The 15,967-nt window shown below is 33.8% G+C and overlaps 1 long non-coding RNA gene across 1 annotated transcript in view; it reads right to left on the reverse strand.

Moving 5' to 3' along the window:
• Positions 1–12,644, reverse strand: part of LOC107524409 (uncharacterized) — a 59,320-nt gene extending 46,676 nt beyond the window's left edge. Inside the window, exon 1 of the long non-coding RNA XR_001601971.2 lies at positions 12,518–12,644. This is a non-coding gene — a long non-coding RNA (uncharacterized LOC107524409). The remainder of the gene's footprint in view (positions 1–12,517) is intronic.
• Between the last annotated feature and the right edge of the window lie 3,323 nt (positions 12,645–15,967).

Here is a 15,967-nt window from a genome sequence, read left to right on the forward strand (position 1 = left end):
GCATGTAATGGGAGTACATATTCATCAAGGATACATCTGATCAGGGGTTAATTTCCAAAATATACAAAGAACTCATACAACTCAAGAAGATACAACTCAGGAAAATAACAATCCAATTGAAAAATGGGCAAAGGACCTGAATAGTTACGTCTCCAAAGAGGGCATACAGATGGCTAACAGACTTATGAGAAAATGCTCAACATCACTAATCATCAGAGAAATGCAAATTAAAATGACAGTGATGTACCATCTCACACCTGTCAGAATGGCTACCATCAACAAATCAACAAACAAGTGTTGGCAAAGGATGTTGAGAAAAGGGAACCCTAGTACACTGCTGGTGGGAATGCAGACTGGTGTAGCAGCCACTATGGAAAACGGTATGGAGTTTCCTCAAAAAATTAAAAATGAAACTTCCATTTGACCCAGTGGTCCACTTCTAGGAATATATCATAAGAATCCAGAAATACCAATGAGAAAGATTTATGCACCCCCATGTTCATAGCAGTGCAATTTACAATAGCTAAGATCTGGAGACAGCCCAAGTGCCCATCAGTAGAGTGGATAAAAAAGCTGTGGTACATTCTGTGGTACCACAGAATACTACACAGCTGTAAAAAAGAAAGATCTCTAACCATTTGGGACAGGGTGGAGGGACCTGGAGAATATTATGCTAAGTGAAATAAGCCTGTCAGAGGAAGACAGATATCACATGATCACACTTATATGTGGAATCTAAAGAACAAAATTAATTGATAAATTAATTGAAATAAATTAACAAGACAGGACCACAGACATGGAAGTAGGAAACAAACTGACAGATCTCAGAGGAAAGGCGGGAAGGAGGGCAGAAAGAGATTAACTAAAGAACTTATAAGCATATATGAATAGCCCACGGCACTGACAATAGACAGGTGGAGGTGTGGGGTGGGGTGGAAGATGGTTGGTGGAGAGTAAGGGGGGTGAAATGGGGGACATCTGTAATACTCTAACAATAAAATAAAATAAAATTATAAAATAAAAATAAAATAAAATAAATAAAATAAAATATAAAATAAAAAAATAAAATGAAATAAATAAAATAAAATATAAAATAAAATAAAGTAATAAAATGAAACAAATAAAATAAAATAATAAATAAAATATAAAATAAAATAAAATAAATGAAATAAATAAAATAAAATATTGACAAAGAAGAAGAAAAAAGACTAGTGAGAAAGTCAGTGTGAATCAGAATCTCCAGGAGGGCATGTGAAAGCAGATTGTTGGGCCCTCAGCATTTCAAATGCAGTAGGTCCAGGATGGGGCCTGAGAATTTGCATTTCTTACAAGTTCCAAGTGATACTGTTGCTGATTGTCTAGGGATCATACTTTAACAACCACTTGGGTGAGATATACAAAAAAGCTGCCAAAAATGGAGGTGGTATGGTCTAAATGATCTCCTTTATCTTCGTGTCCCTCTTCTTGAGTACAAATATAACCTGCAAATATGAAGGTATATCACTACCACAATTAACTTAATAAACTGAGTAATGATGAAAGATTATCCCAGTGGGTCTTACTTAATCAGGTGAGCCCTTATAGAAAGGTGAGGAGTCAGAGAAACATGCTCTAGCTGGCCAGGAAGAAAACCCTGTTGTGAATTGCCTATGGGGGCCATGTGTCACTGATATTTAGTTATACAAATATTTATTAACTGACTCGTATTTATAAGACCCTAGTGGGTCCTGATGTGGATTTTTAAAAAATCACAGTTCTGTTCCTCAACGGGCTTTCTAACAAAAGGGACAATACAAAAACACTATTTTTCTTCAAGGAAGATTATAATAAAAGTCCTAGGAGATACCTTTTATATGTTTTCTTCCTGTCTGATGGCTGTGGCAAGGACTTTCAGTACTGTGTTGAATAAGAGTGGTGAAAGCAGACAAACTTGTCTTGCTCCTGTTTTAAGGGAAATGATTTTAGTTTTTGACCATTGAGTATGATGTTGGCTGTAGGTTTGTTGTATGTGGCCTTTATTATGTTGAGGTATTTTCCCTTCATTCCCACTTTGCTGCGTTTTCATAAAAAATGGATCTTAGATTTTGTCAAATGCTTTTACTGCATCTATTGACACGGTCATATGATCTTTGTCCTTCATTTTGCTTATGTGATGTATCACATTTATTGATTTGGAAATATTAGATGAGCCTTGCATCCCTGGAATAAATCCTACTTTGTCGTGGTATATGATCTTTTTAATGTACTGCTGGATCTGGTTTGCTAGTATTTTTTGAGGATTTTAGCATCTAGGTTCATTGGGGATATTGGCCTGTAATTTTCTTTCTTTGTAGTGTCTTTATCTGGTTTTGGGATTAGGATGATGCTGGCCTCATAAAAAGAACTCAGGAGTATTCCCTTCTTTTCAATTTTCTGGAATAGTTTGAGTAGAATAAGTGTTAATCCTTCTTTGAATGTTTGGTCAAACTCGCCTGTAAATCCATCTGGTCGAGGACTTTTGTTTGCTGGGAGTGTTTTTGTTACTGCTTAAATTTTGTTAGTTGTAATCAGCCTATTCATGTTTTCTGATTCTTCCTGATTCAGCTTTGGAAGTCTGTATGCTTCTAGGAATTTGTTCTTTTCACCCAAGTTGTCCAGTTTGTTGACATATAGCTGCTCATAATATTTTCTTATGACCCTTTCTATTTCTGTTGGATCAGTTGTTTTATTGCCTCTTTCATTTCTGATTTTGTTTATTTGGGTCCTCTCTCTGTTTCTTGGTGGGTCTGGCAAGGAAGTAAAACTGTCATTATTTGCAGATGACATGATGTTGTACATAGAAAACCGTAAAGACTCCACCAAAGTAATACTAGATTTGATAAATGATTTCGGCAAGGTAGCTGGATACAAAATTAATATCCGGAAATCGACATCATTTTTATACACCAACAATGAAGTCTCAGAAAGAGAAACTAAAAAATAATACCATTTACCATTGCAGCTAAAAAAATAAGATACCTAGGAATAAACTTAACGAAGGATGTAAAAGACCTGTACTCAGAAAGGACACTGAAAAAAGAAATAGAGGAAGATATAAACAAGTGGAAAAATATGCCATGTTCATGGATTGGAAGAATTAACATCATTAAAATGTCCACACTACCCAAAGCAACCTATAGATTCAATGCAATTCTTATTAAAATATCAACAGCATATTTCACAGAACTAGAACAAATGTTCCAAAAATTTAAATGGAACCAAAAAAGACCCTCAATAGCTGCAGCCATCTTGAGAAAAAAGAACAGAGTGGGAGGGATCACTTTACCGGATATCAAACTATACTACAAACCCAATGTAATTAAAACAGCCTCGTATTGGTACAACAGCAGACATATAGATCAATGAAACAGAACAGAGACCCCAGAAATCGACCCATGCCATTATGGTCAATTAATATTTGACAAAAGAAGCAAGAGAATACAATGGAGTAAACACAGTCTCTTCACTAGATGGTGCTGGGAAAATTGGACAGGTACATGCAAAAAAATGAAACGAGATCACCAACTTACACCATACACAAGAATAAATTCAAAATGGATAAGACTTCAATGTAAGTTGCAAAGCCATAAAAATCCTGGAAGAAAACATAAGTAGTAAAGTAACAGACATCACAAGTAGTGGAATTTTCACTGATATAGCTCCTAGGGCAAGAGAAACAAAAGAAAAAATAAACATGGGACTACATCAAACTAAAAAGCTTCTTCACAGCAAAAGAAATCATTCCCCAAATACAAAGGAACCCCATGCTATAAGAGAACATATTTGCCAAGGAAGTACTTGATAACGGGCTAATTTCCCAAGTGTACAAAGAATTCATATAACTCAGCCTGAGGAAGATAAACAATCCAATTAAAAAATGGGCAAAGGACCTGAATAGACACTTCCTCTAAGAGGACATACAGATAGCCAAGAGACATATGAAAAAATGCTCCAGATCACTAATCAGCAGAGAGATGCAAATTAAAACCACAATGAGGTATCACTATATGATCTGATGATTGGACTCAGCAGACAAGGATTTATAAATAATTATGACTAACATGTTCGATGAAATAGAAGTACAACAGTACACTGAAGTACTGAAAAAGGCATGAATTGAAATTAAGAACTCAACATATGGTTTGAACAATAGATTACATACAAAGGATTAATTAAACCCAAAGACAGGTCAGTGTAAAACATCAATACTGAAGAACAGAGTAATACTTGAGTGGGAGATACAAAAATGAATATGAAATACATGTGGGGCATAGTGAAAAGGTCCAACAAACATGTAACTGGATCCTCAGGAGGAGTGAGAAGAGAGAATGAAACTGAAGCAATATTTAAAGAGATAAAGCTGACAAATTCAAAAGAAAAAAAAGACATCAAAATATGTATGAGTGAGCTCTGTAAACCCCAAGAAGGAAAAATACAAAGAAGGATAAATAAATATTCCTGCATACCAAAATAAAAAAGAAAAAAAAAAAATCATAAAAGCAGCCAGAAAAAATTTTGGTTGGTTGGTAACTTCCGAACAGAAATTATGCAAACCAAAACCCAGTTATGATATTCTGAAAGATTGTAACTGCCTATCTAGAATTGTATCCCCAAAAATTCATTTAAAAATGACAGTGATATAAAGACTTTTCAGGTAAACAAAAATTGACATTGAGATGATTTGTTGCCAGTAGACCAGCAGTTTACATAATACATAAGGGAGGAAAAAATAGAAAACAGGTGAATCAAATAAAAAAAAAATAGGAAGATGATAGATTCAAACTCAATAGTGTCACCAATTACAATAAATGTTAAGTGTACCAAATATTTCATGTAAAAGTCTAAGGTTGTCAGACTAGGCAAAAAGAAAGCAAAATTACAAAAGATACATTTTAAATATAAAGACACAGGTTGAAAGTAAAAGTATGGAAGAAGATAGCTGCTTTAGTTACACTAATATCAGATGAATAGACTTAAAGACAAGAAGTATTATTGGAGAAAAAGAGGGACTTTTCATGATGAAACAGTCAATTTTCCAGGAAATATAAGAGCTCTTAATCTGTATGAACTCAAAGAAAGATATTTAAAATATATAAAGCAGATATTAATAGCACTTAAAAAGGAATGGTCCAAATCATCATCATGGGGAGAAATTTTAATACACTCATCATCTAAGTAGCTGACAGAACAAGCAAGCTAAATCTAAGAAAGACTACAGATAATCCAAACAACACAATTAACAATTCACATTCTTTTTAAATGTATATGGAATATTTACCAACTCAACCATATTCTGCATCATATAAAATGTCTCAACAAATTTTAAAAATTGAAATCATTTAGTGTGTGTTTTGACCATAATTGAATTCAGCTAGAAGTGAATATTAATGCCAACTCTCTTCAAACTAACAATAAAAATACACTATGAAGTGATTAATGGGAAAAAGATCATTTAAAAGGAAACAGAAACTATTTTGAATTTAATTATAATAAAGAAATAGCATGTCAAACTCATGGAATGCAGCTAAATCCTTACTTAGTGAGAAACTATGTCCTCAAATGCACTGATGAGAAAAGAAAACATGCTAAAAAGGAGAATTTTAATTTCAGTCTCAAGAAGCTATAAAAAGAAAAGCATATCAAGCTTAAGAAAAGTAAAACAATGGAAATAAAACAAGAGTATAAATCAATTAAATAAAACTGATGAAAACCTATCAAGACAAATCATGGAAAAAAAGAACATACACAAATTACAACATTAGGAATAAAAAATGGACATCACCACAGAGCTTACAGGCATAAAGACTATACTATCAAACTAATCTAAACAACTTTATGCCATGGAATTTGGTAGTTTGGATGCAATAAACAAATTATTTAAAAATATAACTTACTAAAGCTGAAAAAAGAAAAATACAAAATCTGAATAGTTATATTTATGTGTCTATATGTATGTATCTATATATATATATGAATTATATAAATTATTGAAGACCTTCCCATGAAGACAACTTGAAACCCAGATGGCTTCATTGGTGAAGTCTTTCAAAGATTGTAAGGAGGAAATATCACTAATAAACAAATTCTTCTAGAGAACAGAAAAAGAGGGAGCAAACCACAACTCTTTTATGAGACCACAATAATCTTGATTCCAAAATCTGACAAGAACAGTACTAGAAAATTACAAACCAATCTCTCTTTTAAGCATAGTTTACCTCATTAACAGAAAAATGGTATGGTCATTTCAAAAGATACAGGAAAAACATCTGATAATATTTAGTAGTAAGACTCAGATACCAATCCCAAATGAGCATTCCCACTGGAAGATGGTCAAGATCATCACAGTGCCAACTACTAGAAGTAGGGCCCCACAGACCTCAGTCACAGCAACTTTCATGGGCTTGATTAATTTTATCTACTTTTGAATTTTTCATAAATAAAAAAACAATGGTTAGTTCATTTTTATTGTTTGAATGGACATTTTATAATGTTATTTACATATATGATGCTATAAACATTCTTGTACATGTCTTTTGGGGCATGTACACATAATGTATGCATTTCTACTAAGGAATGGGATTACTGGGTCATAAGGTAAAAATCTGCTCAGTTTTAGTAGATAATATAAAATCATCTTCTAAATTACCAGTACCAATTTACAATCCTACCAGCAATATGGGAGTTTCTATTGTCCCACATCATCCTCACATAATACTGTCAGGCTTTTCTCTTTTAGCTATTCTGGTGGATTTGAAGTGGTATTTCTTTGTGGTTTTAATTTCAGTTCCCCTGGAAAGTAATATTGTCATCTCTTCCTGTCTTTATGAGCCATTTGGATACCCTCTTTTGAGAAGTGCCTTTTCAAATCCTGGCTACTTCTCTTTTTATCTATTTTTTTTCTTATTGATCTGTACAAGTTCTTCACATATTCTGGATATGAGCTCTTTTTTGGTTATAGAGGTTGCAAATACTGTCTTTTACTCTGTGGCTTTCATTTCTACTCTCTTAATGATTTGAGTGGAAGAAGTTCTTAATTTTAATATAAACTAATTTATTGTTTTCTATTTAGATAGTGCTCTTTGTCTTCTGTTTAAAAAATCTTTGCTTATCTTAGTGCTCTGAAGATAATCCTTTTATTTTCTGTAAGATTTAATGTTTAACATTTTGTATTTATATCTACAACCTGCTTGTAATAAAATTTTATGTATGGTATGAAGGCTTCAGTTTAATCTTTTACCATATTAGTAAATGGATAGCCAACTGACTCATACCATTTATTGGAAAGATGTCACCTGTCAAAAAACAAGAGTCCACATATATATATGAATCAGATTTGAAATATCTTTTCTGGTCCATTGGTCTTTTTCTCAATCTTTTTGCCAATTCATGTTATTAATTACTTTGATTTATAATAAATCATGATATTTGATAGATAAATTTCTTCATACTTTTTCTTTAAGACTCTGCTATTCTTGGCCCTTTACATTTCTATATAAATTTTAGAATCAGCTTATAAGTTTTCATAAAACCTGCTAGAATTTTTACTGGGTTTGTTTGAATATATTCACTATATAAACTCATTGAATTTTGAGAGAACTAACATCTTTAAAATACCAAGTTTTTCCAAGATAACATATTTATTAAGGTCTCCTATGATTTTGATAATGTTTATGGTTTTCTGTGTAGAAGTGTACATCTTTTATTAAGCTTATTCCTAGGTTATTTGATGCATTTAAAAACTATCCTATATAGTATCTTAATTTTTTCCTACCTATAGCTGGTATAGAGAAATACTATTGATTTTTGTATATTGATTGTGGGCTCAGTCTTATTGCTAATGCTCCTATTAATTCTAAAAATTTACCTGAAGATTCCTTTTTATTTTCTTTGTCCCAATCATATAATCTGGGAACAATGAACTTTATTTTTTACTTTCCAATCCTTATATGTTTCTTGTCTCTTTTTAAAAAATATGTTTTATTGATTTTACAGAGAGGACAGGAGAGGGAGAGGGAGAGAGGAAAACCTCAATGAGAGAGAAACATCAATCAGCTGCTTCCTGCAGGCTCCACACTGGGGATCAAGCCAGAAGCCAGGCATGTGCCCTGATGGGAATGGAACTGGTGACATCCTGGTTCATGGGATGCTCAACCAACTGAGCCACGCTGGCTGGGCCCTTGTCTTTTACTTGCTTATTGCTCTGTCTAGGACCTTCATTACACTATTGATTGAACATGTTCATACTGGGCACCATTATCTCACCCAGATCTTAGTGAGAAGATTTTCATCATTTCACCATTAAATACAATGTTTGATATGTTTTTTATAGGTACTTTTTGTTGGATTAAGTAAATTTCCTTGTATTCTGACTTTCTTAAGAGTATTTTTTAAATCATGAATAAATGTATCAAATGTCTTTTCTGCATCTAGTAAGATACCTTATAGTTTTTCTTCTTTAATCTGTTAATATGATAAACTCATTAACTGATATTATAATGTTCAGTAAGACTTGCATTCCCAGATGCACCTTATAGTTCATTTTGCAAAATAACCTGTGTCTTTTCCAGTTTCTCTCTCTCCTTTTCTGTCTCTGTTTCTGTCAGTTTCTCTTATTCACCACTGCACCCCCCTAACATGGGACCTGACACCCATGAGTTCATTGTAGATGCTAGCACTTATGTAAACATGTGTTGACAATATCTAGATGCTTTTGGTTTTATTAGACAGTCTGTATATATCCTATATCACAGAACTCTGTTAGATCTTTTTCATTTTAGTCTCACAATTGTGTCAGATTTTAGGAAATATCCCAGCAAAATGAAGTAATATGTTTAGAATCCATCTTAATAAGGACATTAAAAATTAGTATATGACTTAGGACCAATGTTTCTATGACAGTATTCTTATTAGGTTTTCTGGAGAGTCTCTGTTAAATTATTTAGAATTAGGGACAGGCTTTGGAATTTGAGATCTTGGTTCCAACCCCTGCTCTAAGACAGGAACATGCATGGCATGTTCAAGGAACATGCAGGAGGCTGATGTGGCCAGATTAGAGTAAAGGGTGAGGGCTGTAGGAGGTAAGATTGGAGAGGTGGGTGTGGGCAGATCATGTAGAATTTGAAGATCACTGTAAAGATTTTGGATTTAATTTATTGAAAGGAGAATCCATTGGAGGGTTTGAGCAAAGACCATGATCTGACTTGTGTTTAAGTTGAGGTTTAACAAAAAGGGGCATCAAGATTAACTCCAAAGTTTTGGCCTGAGCCTTTAGAAGGGTGGAATTACCATTGTGTGAAATAAGAGATTGCGATTGTAGAAGGAGCAGGTTTGGGGAGAGGGGTTAATAAGAAGCTCAGTTTGGGGCAGTTTAAATTTGTAATGTCTATTAGCCATCCAAATGGAGAGGCCAAATAAGGGTGGAGTTTACAGATTAGGTCCAGGCTAGAGATATTTATTTGAGAGCCACTGGCATGAAAATGAGAATTTAAGCCATTGAAAATGGATAAGAGCACTCAGGGAAGGCATGTAGACAGAGGAGGAAAGACATCCATTGACTGGCCCCTGCCACTCCATATTTAGAGATTGGGGAGAGGAGGATGAACAAGTAAGAGAAAGTGAAAAGGAGTAATAGGGAAATGTAATAGGGAAACCAGGCAAGTAATGGTGTCCTAAAGGCCAAGTGCAGGGAGTATTTCAAGGAGGACAGAGGATCAACTATGGGGATTTGCTATCGCAAGGCATATGAGGACTGTGAACTAACATTGGACCTAACAATGTACTGTATTACTGAAGAGAATATCAATGCAGAAGAAGGGAGGTAATTTTAGTTCTTGTGTTAATAGTTTTGGGGATTCAGTATACAAGCAGAGAGGCTCAGTTTGCCTTATTGCCAGGTAAGAAGTAAACCAAAATAAAATCTAAAAATGTGAAAGTAGTAAGCCACCTGAGCAATAAGGAAGAATATCCTAATAAGCCTATAAAAATCCAAAAGGAGGTTGTCTCTTTACCTGGGGAGTTACTTCAGTCTTTAGAGATACTCCATAAGTAATGTAATACTTTTAACCTGGGAGTGGGATAGGGCACTCCTGTTAGATAATGTTAAATTTCATCTCATTATTTGCTATACAATTAAACTTGCTTGCCAATCCCTTAGTAGAATGCACATCTCTCTACATACTCACAAATCCCTCTAAGAATATTTTTGAACTTTAGATTTAAAATATTTTTATTGTCAGTTTCATAAAACAAATTGTGATAGGTCATTCTTTTGCCAGCTTAATGGCCAAGTTGGAAAGAGAGATCCAAAGCAAAGCCTACGGCAGTTAATGTTCAAGACACTAATATAAAGTAAAATGCTAAAATGTTTAGCAATTCTACTTCAGTAATAATATGAGTTCATTGAGACTGGAACATTTCACATATCTGAATTCTAAAAATTTGGCTTGATCTGCCTCTTACATTTAAGTCTTTTATCCATTGTGAGTTTATTTTGTATATGGTGTAAGTTGGTGGTCTAGTTTCATTTTTTTGCATGTACCTGTCCAATTTTTCCAACACCATTTATTGAAGAGACTACCTTTACTCCATTGTAGGTTCTTGCCTCCTTTGTTGAATATTAATTGAGCGTAATGGTTTGGTTCGATTTCTGGGGTCTCTGTTCTGTTCCATTGGCTTATATGTCTGTTTTTCTGTCACTACCAGGCTGTTTTGATTACAGTGGCTTTGCAGTATAACTTGATATCTGGTATTGTGATCCCTCTAACTTTTTTGGTTCCATATAAACTTTTAAAGTATTTGTTCTAGATCTGTGAAATATGGCCTTGGTATTTTAATAGAGATTGCATTAAATTTATAGATTGCTTTGGTAGTATGGTAATTTTAATGATGTTAATTCTTCCAATCCATAAACAGTATACTCTTCCACTTGTTTATATCTTCCTCTACCTCTTTTTGGAACATCCTGTAGTCATCTGAGTACAGGTCTTTTACCTCCTTAAGTTTATTCCTAACACCATACACAAAAATAAACTAAAAATGGATAAAAGACTTAAATGTAAGATGGGAAACCATAAAAATCCTAGAAGAAAACGTAGGCAGCAAAATCTCAGACATCTCTAGTAGCAATGTGTTTGCCGATACATGTCCCACGGCAAGAGAAACAAAGGAAAAAACAAACAAACGGGACTACATCAAAATAAAAGGCTCTGCACAGCAAAATAAACCAGGGATCCTACTGTATGAGAGAACATATTTGCCAAGTATACATCTGGGTAAAGGGTTAATATCCAAAATATATAATAAGGAACTCATACACTTAACAAAAGGAAGACAAAAAACCCAATTAAAAAATGAGCAAAGGACCTAAATAGATACTTCTCCAAAGCGGACATACAGATGGCCAAGAGACATATGAAAACATGCTCAAAGTCACTAATCATCAGAGAGCGGCAAATTAAAACAACAATGAGATATCACCTGATGCCTGTCAGAAAGGCAACCATCAACAAATCAACAAAGAACAAATGCTGGCAAGGATGTGGAGAAAAGGGCACCTAGTACACTGCTGGTGGGAATGCAGACTGGTGCAGCCACTATGGAAAGTAGTATGGAGTTTCCTCAAAAAATTAAAAATGGAACTGCCATTTGACCCAGTGATCCCACTTCTAGGAATATATCCTAAGAAACCCAAAACGCTAATCAGAACTTATTATATGTTATATTATATGTTTATAGCAGTACGATTTATAATAGCTAAGATCTGGAAATAGCCCAAGTACCCATCAGTAGATGAGTGGATTAAAAAGCTGTGGTACATTTATACCATGGAATATTATGCAGCTGTAAAAAAAAAAAATGATTTCTTACCTTTTGGGACAGCATGGATCGAACTAGGGAGTATTATACTAAGCAAAATAAGCCAGTCAGAGAAAGACAAGTTATCACATGATCTCACTCATGTGTGGAATATAATGAACAAAATAAACTGATGAACAAAATAGATCCAGAGACACAGAAGCATGGACAGGACTAAGAAATCTCAGTGGGAAGGCGGGGGTTGGGGAGTGGGTGGGAAGAGCTTAATCAAAGAATTTATATGCATAAATGCATAACCCATGGACACAGACAATAGTATGGGGAAGTCCGGGGGTGGGGTGGCTGCAAGGTTGAGGGGATCAATGGTGGAGGGAAAGGGGGAACATCTGTAATACTTTCAAGAATAAAGATACATTTTTTAAAATTTTGGCTTGATTCATAAGTTACATGCAAAGTAGGAAAAAACTGACTTTGAAATAATTTTTACAGAATCCAGTTTGAGATTTTTTTCAATGTTAAAAAAATAATGAATTATTAAGAATTTACTGTACAAGAGATATTGTTTCACTTTTTAAAAATGAGTTTGTATTTTAAGTGAGCATAATGTTAAAAATCAGCCAACTCAAATTCCTGTACATACTTGGTTGCTTCCTTTATCGAAAGACTACAACAGTTCTCTTCCTACCTTCCTGAGATGAAAAGTAAGGGTGAAATAAGGTGAGCTGAGCTGCTGGCCGGGGCAGAGAAGCTGGAACAATGAAGTGAGAGGAAATATGCTTAGTCATTACATTATATGCACTTACCTAGACTATAGAATATCCAGATCTGGTAAGCTATACTAAATACTTTTCCGGTTTTCACAACAAAATAAAGTCACTTTAACATAAATAACTTAGATGTTTGTTTTTTAAAGGACAGTGTAGTAGTCTTCACGTCCACCCCATACACTGTGGCCTCCATCCCCACCCCTACTAGGGTAGTAATCTTAGTAAAATAACCTCTCTGAGCCTCAGTTTCCATAGAATCTTCCTGACATCATAATGCTATTTTTGAGGATCAAGTGAGACTTTAAGTGGTATACAGCCCAAAGCTTTTTGAATTATTATCATCATTATTATGGTTTGATAATACATTAGTATCCTAATTCTAATATGTTTCAAGGGTTCTGAAAAAGAGGCAGAAGTTTATCTATCTATGTGGACTTCAGTGTCATTGATAATTTAATTGGATAAAATTAAAAGAGGTAATCAAAAGGTACATGAAGCCAAAGTTCACTAGCTTATCCCTAAATTAGTAAATCCCTTCATATTCCTCACACCCCTGTGCAAACAGATGAGCTGTACGTATTCATTTGTGGCAAAGAAATTATCCCTATTTTCTTAAACATAACAAACATACAATTATGTTATCATTAACACTGATGGAAACTGTAAATGTTTTCACTAAAACTGCACATGCATTCAATTATTTTGTTTTAAAACAGCAGTGAAATAGTATTTCACAAAATGAAAAACAAAAGTAAGGTAAGTAAAGAGAACAGGTGTTAGGGATTCAATTAATGGGAGACATCACAGATTTTGTTTATTATAGCATTCATAAAAAAACATACATATGAGAATTTCACAACTTACTTTCTGCTATGGCAACTGCTTTGAACAAAACAAGAATTGCCATGTAGTTAAATTCAAACCACCATTTACTGGACACATCTTATGTGCCTAGCTCCACCAACTTCTTCCTCAATATACTAGCATGCCCTTTCGGAGAACATGTTACAGAGTCCTGGAATTTTGTTTTGTAATTTAGAGTAGGAAACTATGATATCTTTGCATCTTCAACCACTCTTACTCTGTTCTATTTTACATAGCATTTAATACTCTTCTAACATATAACTTGCTTCTCCATATTATTTATCTCTTATTATGTATGTCATTCCACTAGAATGTAAGTTCTGCTAGGCAGGGATCTTTGTCCGTCTGGTTCCTTGATGTATCCCAATAATTTAGAACAGTGCTTGGCAAATAAGAGCAGATCAATAAATATTTGTCAAATAAGTGAGTAAGTGAATTCTTCTGTGTCCCTCTTTAGAAAGATTAGGCACTCTCTCTTGGTTCCACAGGAAGTTTATAAAGTTAAATAACATGTTTTTGACATCTTTGGCTTACTATTGATCTGTTTCATCTTACTTAGGTACATGTCTCTGTCCAGTTTTCTACAAAAAGTCCAGCAATGTTTTCTGTAATGACCTTACCATAATGACCTTCCCTACTACTGAAAGAACAATAATTGTCTTAAACCAATATTTGGCTACATCTTGAAATTCCTTAAATAATTCTCTATTTTACTATGATTTCTTTTGTTCTAAGATCTTTGTTAATGACTAGGATGACTTTTATTACTCTGTATCTTTTTTTTTTTTTTTTTTTTTGAAAGAGAGAGAGGCATTGATGTAAGAGAAACATCAATCATACCCGTTGGGATTGGGGATCAAACCCACAACCTAGGTATGTGCCCTAACAGGGAATTGAGCCTGCCACCTTCTGGTGTATGGGACGATGCTCCAACCAACTGAGCCACACTAGCGAGGACAACTAGGATGACTTTTGAAAGGTATTCTTTCTCTGTGGACATTTATGATAATTCGTTATTCTGTATATCTATTTTACATTCTTTCTAGCTTTTTTCTTGGATAGTGTAACTAGGCCATTATCTTTTTTTATCACTATCATAATTTTCCTCAGATATCCAGTTAATTATTTTTCTCATTTTACTCTTTAAATTTTTCAACCACTGTATCTTATGTGTATGACTGCATCTGTGTAAAACTTTACAACTTTTTTGGTGGGCAACTGGGATTTCTTCCTACCCTGCAGTCACTTGTTTTTGAATATAGTTAGTTTGAAAAACTAGGTTACCATGACGTTGTAATACATCTTTTTGAGATCCTGACCTGCTGCTTAAATTTCCTTTTAACAATTTCATCTTGTGACATCTTAAAATTTCCTTCCCCCATTTCTATTACCACCTTATTTTTTTCCTATCGGCTAATTTAAAATGTGCATATTGAAGGCACAATACTTTGAGTTCTACATATTTTGTATCTGTTTGACAACTTATTTTGGTCCAAAAAGAACTACTATAGTTATATCCTATTAGTTTCATATATTATATTAACATAATAAATTATGTTTCAAAATAACTCTTTTCTTACATTTGTGGGTTATGCTAGAAATAACGTAACATTAGATTTTCTCCAAACTCTTAGTTTTGCCCACTTGAGGTGTTCTCTCTAGAAGACACATCTTGACCTTTTCTGTCTTCATTACTCCAAAGATATACTGTCATGTATCCTCACACTCCTTGACAATCTAATCTAGATCCTTTTATAGTCCAAAGCTAAAAAATACTAATTCAGAACTCAAGTTGTTTTGGATGGTGGATACCTATCAACTCTTTACTGATATTGTCTTTTAATCTCATGTTAAAGACATTTGTGTCAAAAAGCAATGTTTTCTCCCTTGGCTCTCAGAACTCAGGTATACAAATACCATATGTAATGGTACTAAGATGTGAGGGCTAACTCCTTGGATCATATATAAAGGGCTATCATTTTTTCAACTTTTTTGCTTCCTGTCAGGTTAAAGTTCAAGTTATTAAGTACTCATACAAATTGTGATCTCCTTCCATATCAGCTTCTAATCAGGATAGTATTTATTTACCACAGAAGATATTAAAATGTACTTTCTTTCAAGATATGCTCATTACTGTAATAAGAGTTATTATTAGCCAAGTTCTCTATCATAAAAGAGTTTATAATAGAGCATGAGAGATAGGACACTGAACAAATGATTATGAAATAAAGATGATAAAATCTGGGGTTGGGTGGTTAGAAACTAGGGGAATCAATGAAGAATAAAGGGGCAGATAGGGAGGAACTGGAGTGAGGAGAAAAAGGATCTTTTGAAACATGGGAGTAGGAGAGAATATTTTGTGTTTATGGAACTGCTCAACTATAGAAAAGGGACTATAGAAAGAATTATGTCATTCAAAATTTTGTACATTATGAGAAAATTTATAGAAATATTGAACATGTAACAAAATATTCAGTAAAATATTTCTGTTCATAATTCTTTTC

Source organism: Miniopterus natalensis, chromosome 1 (assembly GCF_054644295.1).
Source record: "Miniopterus natalensis isolate mMinNat1 chromosome 1, mMinNat1.hap1, whole genome shotgun sequence".
In the NCBI taxonomy this organism is placed as follows: domain Eukaryota; kingdom Metazoa; phylum Chordata; class Mammalia; order Chiroptera; family Miniopteridae; genus Miniopterus; species Miniopterus natalensis.